General features: G+C 39.6%; 1 long non-coding RNA gene across 1 annotated transcript; it reads left to right on the forward strand.

Annotated features, from left to right (window-relative positions):
- The first annotated feature begins 957 nt into the window (after positions 1-957).
- LOC131333739 (uncharacterized) lies at positions 958-3,012 on the forward strand. Its single transcript, XR_009201882.1, has 3 exons — positions 958-1,402; positions 1,977-2,171; positions 2,639-3,012. It is a non-coding gene; the product is annotated as an uncharacterized LOC131333739 (long non-coding RNA).
- The last annotated feature ends 2,988 nt before the right edge of the window (positions 3,013-6,000 follow it).

A 6,000-nucleotide genomic window follows, 5' to 3' on the forward strand; every position in this document is an offset into this window, starting at 1 on the left:
CATCTCTTATAGGATGTTCCAACGGGAGTCCAATTCTATGCAAGAGTTATAATGTGATGACCATCAGTTGTTAGAAAGGCATAGAAGACCATGTGTAACGGTAAGTCTTGATATTAAACACATCAAACTGTTAAACATTTGTTCTCACTTGAGAATGAAAAGTTAAAATATTTGTTACGGATCCGTCGAGTTGAGTTTTGACTAGAGAACAAATGATCATCGAGGGGAATGAGATTAAAGCTTATTATTTAAAAGTCTCTATAACGGCAACCCAACCTAGCTGACTGGAGATCCCAAGATCTAGATTCAACGGGACAACCAAGTTGTATGAGACATAGGAGTATCATTGAGGAGATATTTCTCCAACTCATTCCTATGGTGAAACAGTGATGCCTACAGCGTATTAAGTTAAGTTTAACTTTTAATGATTCTTATACCTTGGTAAATCCAAGTGGAGAATAGCAGGATACCCTTAATAAGAGATCACCTATGTGAGTGTGAAGGGGACGCTTCTGTGAGAATTTTCTAAAGCTGAATTCTCTAAAGCACTCTCTGAAACCAGTCAGTGTTCCAGGGCCAAAATGGGCACAACCGTAAGAACCAATTGTGTTCGGAAAGATTCTGTGTGAATTCTATCGTCTTGGTTTACACAAAACTCTGAACAGTTCAAGACATCGCGTCCACTGGTTAGCAAGTAAATCCGATAGTCTTTCACAAGGGAAGGTTCAAAGTCAAAAACTACTTATCCTATGCAGGAAATTTCCATTTGTACTCTCTCTGTCGTTTGCGTTGTTTTGCACTGGTTATCGAGTCAATTTCATTCATGTGGGGGATTGTTGGAAATATTTTATTTTATTTTAAGTTTGAATGAAAATTGATTTATTTGGGAGTGGCATCTTTTTATTGGCACTTGTTTGCCATGGACGAACGCATCCTTCACAAACAGATGTGCCTCTTTCCTTGGTGGCTTTTCGTAGAGTTGTGAGTTGGCCTATAAATATTATTTCCCTCATTCATTTTTAGAGTTGATTTTTCCTTCGTTCAAGTCCTTTCATATGAGAGAGTTACAAACACAAGATGGTTCGCCAGGCCCTCCAATTGAAGTGCTGCTTTGGGGGGATTCCGATCAAGTAGTGCTGGGAGACAGTCATGTCGTCCAATGCAAACCGTGAGCACCGTAGTGGGGGCGAAATTTGTCTTTTAAGTACAAAGTGTCACACACAAACACTCGCCTTGATCACCAACTGATTTCCATCAATTTCCAGGTTTTGAGTTCCGATTTTATTGCACTCATGTAATTGGTTTCATCACAAATAGTAAACACATGTTTTTCCAACACAGGCAACCCTAAACCCGCCCCTACCACCACCGGCGCACCACCACCGTCTCTTCTTTCTCACAGGTATCTCTCTCACTTCCGTCTCCTCTAATCTACATTTTATTCTTTCACACACGAAATTAGGTTTTCTTTTCTTTTCTTTTTTTCAGATTTCATACAATTAGGGTCTTATGAAAGGGATTTTCGATTCTAATGGTTGCGGTTGTAGATTTGTTGTTGCTTTTGGCTGTCAATCTGTTGATTGAAAAAATTGCCTTTGGCTGTTAAATTGTCTTAGGCTGTTATTGTTGCTCTCTGTTTCTGCGTTTTCCTTCCCGAAGAAAGCTACGGCAATTGGTTTGCTTGCTTGGTTCCAATTTCTCCCCTAACAAGTATTGGTGTTGTTGTTAACGGTTGTTCTTTCTTGCCTAGTCAGCTCAGTTGGTTGTGTTTGGTTCATTTGGCTGATATTGCATTGACTACCTGGACTTTTAATGAGGCAAGGGAAAGAAAGCAAAGCATAAGTAAAAGTTTTTGGTTTCTTGTTATTTTCATCTTCTTCTTTTTTTCAAATAAAGGGGGCTTTGTTCTCAATTATGTATCGTTTTGGTGGCGTGTCTGTGCTAATTTATGCTACTGTCTTCTTGAATTGAATCAGAAGAAGAAGGCGCTGATTGAGAAAAAAAGAAGAGGAAGAAGGCATTCGTAAAGCCAATTATGAAGAAGCAGCCAACTGTGGTTCATTTCACAGGCGATAAGATCCCGAAAAGCTTTGTTTTTTCGAGAGGGAAGTTGCCCGGTTCAGATGGACTTGTGAAAGTTGATGCTTCCTTATGCTGCTCTTAAGCTTAAGGTAATTAATTACCATTTTGTTGCTTCAAGCTATATTGGTGTTTTAGTAAATTTGGTATCGATTCATTCCAAACAAGAGTGGCTTAAAGAACTTTCAATGATTGCTTAGAGAACTGTTATGCCTAGACTTTAGAGTGAAAATAGCACAAGTTTGATAGATTTGTGGGACAAATATATCTAGGTCACATAATCCTTCAGTCCTTAGCTCTCGCTCGCAATCCTCGTTGTACACTTCACTTTCTATTCTTGCTCTAACATTGTACCTTTTCTTTTTCTGTGGTGGAAAAATACCAGAAGCGTGCAACGAGCTTATTTGTCCATATCAGTGGTATTTGTGGGTTTTCCTTCATTTCACTCTTATCCTTTTCTTAAGATTCCTACTGATAGCCGATGGGAGATTATGCCGATGGTAGATTAGGAGTATGAAATGCAGTTGTCACTAACTGTAACATTTCTATCCCTTTTCAGAAGATATGGCAAACAGAAAACGCAGGAAACCAAGGTAGAGCAAAAGCAAGAAGATGAGGAAGTTATTGTGAAAGATTAGCTGTAAACCATCTTCAAACGAAAATAGGAGGCAGTTCTTATTTTATTTTTGAGGATACTTTTGTATGACAGTTTTCGAGTCGTTTGGTTGGTCTCTCTCGCTCTCTAGGGCTGGACAGGCGGATGTGGACAACTCCAGAGGGTGCACAATATCAAATAGCTTCCCAATTTTGTATTTGAAGAAATGAGAAGAGTGGTGCCATCTTTGTTTCTATTGCGTTTGAGAAGAAATTAGCTGTTGATCCATTTACAAGATAAGTGCAGAGTTTTGTTGGCATAGGGAAATGTGTATTTTGCATTTAGATCTTTCTATTCATTGATGTTAAAGAAAAGAAAGATTGGCCAGTTGCATGCATGTTGCAAATTATGTTCAAATGAATTCTCAGACTAATGCTTAAAATGCATCCAAAAGCAAATCAAGAACATTTTAGAAATGAATCGCTTTATAACAAAGGTAAAACATGCATGGAATCTCCTTTCCACCAATTTCTAAAACACTGAGGAAAATCAACACCCATCCCAATCAAATACAGAGCTTTTGACAACCTTTGATGAGTTATCCAGTTTCTGAACCACCAACCAAATAAAACAAAGTCAAAACAAAAAGGATCCCACTCATATACTTTTACAACATATTGCCACAGCTCAGCAAGTATGCAATGAGCTCCCAACAAAGCGAAAACTAAAATGCTGCCCTGCAGTATCAAATGAATTTACTGCTTTATGACTGATTGCAAATCCATGAACCAGTAAACTTTGCCTTGAAAACCAAGTCTTTTACAGAAGTGGATCAACCATTCTCACATCATTTTTCTTATGACCGCATCTATGATGGATTTTTTGCAGTGCCAGTGAGTTGTCAACCATCTCCATACTAGAATCTGTACCTGGTGCATAAAAGGGTAAGGAAAAACATTATGGAGTAATATTTACTACCTAGTGCCTTTTGAATCAAAGAAAGTAAAATCATTTTTAATATTAGGTGTAACCAAGGTTTTCCCATAACATCTGTACACTAGAAATTACTTCACAAGCAGAGGAACCATGGGGGTGGCAAGAAGAGAATCCCAACCACCATATTTTCAGGCAACCGGTTGAAGGAATCATTTCATCCTTGATTTCTGGGTTACACACACACTCCTAAACTATCGCGGTCTTCCGTTTCAGAAATGCTATGTTGTTGTTTGGATTATGTATATGTGGTATGTACCCTAATTGACTGTGTATCAAAAGAAACAACCCTTGTCGTTTTGACAATTAGTCATCTCTGTGTGTGTGAGTACACGCGCGGTTCTTTATCTTTCAACTATAGCTCTTCAGATACTGAATTTGCCCCTGAACAAAAATATTAAAGAAAAATGCATATCTGATCCCAGTTCTCCAATACAAAAAATGTCACCTCATCAGACACTACATGTTAGTTGTTACCTACCCTCGCCACATCCTAAAAACCATCAATTGGCTTCATGAAACGGGTCAGTATCCTTCACTATTACGATATAGCACCCCCAAAATCAATCAGTAACCTCCACATGTATCCTCCATCACTTGACATGATATAGCACTACAAAACCACCAGTGAACTCACATTTGGACTGAAGCCAAATTTCAGCTTATCAGTTGACAAACCCATCTTTAATTCTGCTGATAGAGAGCTTATTTTCCAAACTTACCCAATCAAACAAATTACTAGCCTACTTTGTGATTATCACCCGTGCTTATGCTTTATGCTTTTTGTTCCGATGGTTCTTTCCTATGCCTATACCTTCCTTGATGCTTCCTGAGCATGCATTGATGCACTACATACAGGGTTTAAATTTTAACTGTCATCCTTTGGAGGATTTTAATCTCTTCGAAAACAAGAACTTTTGTCTAGAGTCGCGTTATAAACTATGCAAGCACATTGCCTGAAAGATTGGATCCAAGTATGATCAACCAGCACAATAAGATGTAAACAGTTTAACAGCCAAAGGCAACAACAACAGGGGGAGCACTCTAGCAGCCAAAGGCAATTTTTTCAATCAACAGATTGACAGCCAAAAGCAATAACAAATCTATAACCGCTACCATCAGAATCGAAAATCCCTTTCATAAAACCCTAATTGTATGAAATCTGAAAAAAAAAAAACCTAATTTCGTGTGTGAATGAATAGACTGTAGATTGACTTATCAAAAAAAAAAAAAAAGAATAGACTGTAGATTAGAGGAGAGGGAAGTGAGAGAGATACCTGTGAGAAAGAAGAGACAGTGGTGGTGCACCGGTGGTGGTAGGGGCGAGTTTGGGTTGCCTGTCGGTGGTAATGCGACGAGAGGAGAGTGTGGGAGACGAAGGAGAGAGAAGAGAGGAGATTGTGGTGGTGCATCGGTGGTGGCAGGCCGGTCGATCGGTGGGGGCTCGGCGTATGTGGGAAGCTCCGGTGGCGTTGGTGCTGGATCGTAGAGAGAGAGAGTGTGTGCGTGTACTGAACCACTTTCCCAAAATTTTGAATTTTGGGTTTCTCTTCTCTTTTTTTTCTGCGCGCATTTGCGTCTTTGTGAAGCAGGTAGAAGTGGGGTGGGACCCCTTTAACTTTCCACATAGGATCGGTATGTCGGTTGGGCTATCAGTCTCTACTGATAGCAAAATTGTTTCTAATTCAACTGTGGTGCTGAAAGATAAAAGCACAGCCAACATTGTTTTTCTGGTGATGCACGATGTCCAAGTTAGCTTCCACACACCTCATATTAATCTCTACAATCCCTCCCACAGCCGTTTCACAAGTTTACGCGTGGGAATCAGATGGCCTCAAGAGTTGCAGACAATTTAAGTTAAACCTGACATTTTAGGAGGGACTAAACTCACAATCCATAGACCTTCACAACAGACCGCTTGCGGATTAGTTTCTCGTCCTCTTCTTTTGCGCTATATAAAAAAGTAGCAAAGAAACTCGGATATCACTCTTCACAAAAAAATTCCTTCTTGTAATCTGTGCACGAGATAATGTAAATCTCATGGGATTTTACAAGAGACCAGCCTGATTTTATACTACAAGAGAGATCCACCCAATTTTGAGTCGACCTTTGAAACAAAGAATCCTTTCTCGAGTTACAAACAGGTTACGCCAAAGGGGTTGTTTGCCAGACCATCATCTTTTCTTCCTTTTAGTAGAAATGTCAGATAAGCTAAACCACACCCGCAAACAAGGCTACTAACCGAAGCTGGGGATTACCCATTCTACTCCCCACCCAGGCACCCACCAATTCAGACACTAAATATGTCCAGACTGTCTGAACGTCCTTGCACA

Source organism: Rhododendron vialii, chromosome 7a (genome assembly GCF_030253575.1).
Source record: "Rhododendron vialii isolate Sample 1 chromosome 7a, ASM3025357v1".
Taxonomy (NCBI): Eukaryota; Viridiplantae; Streptophyta; class Magnoliopsida; order Ericales; family Ericaceae; genus Rhododendron; species Rhododendron vialii.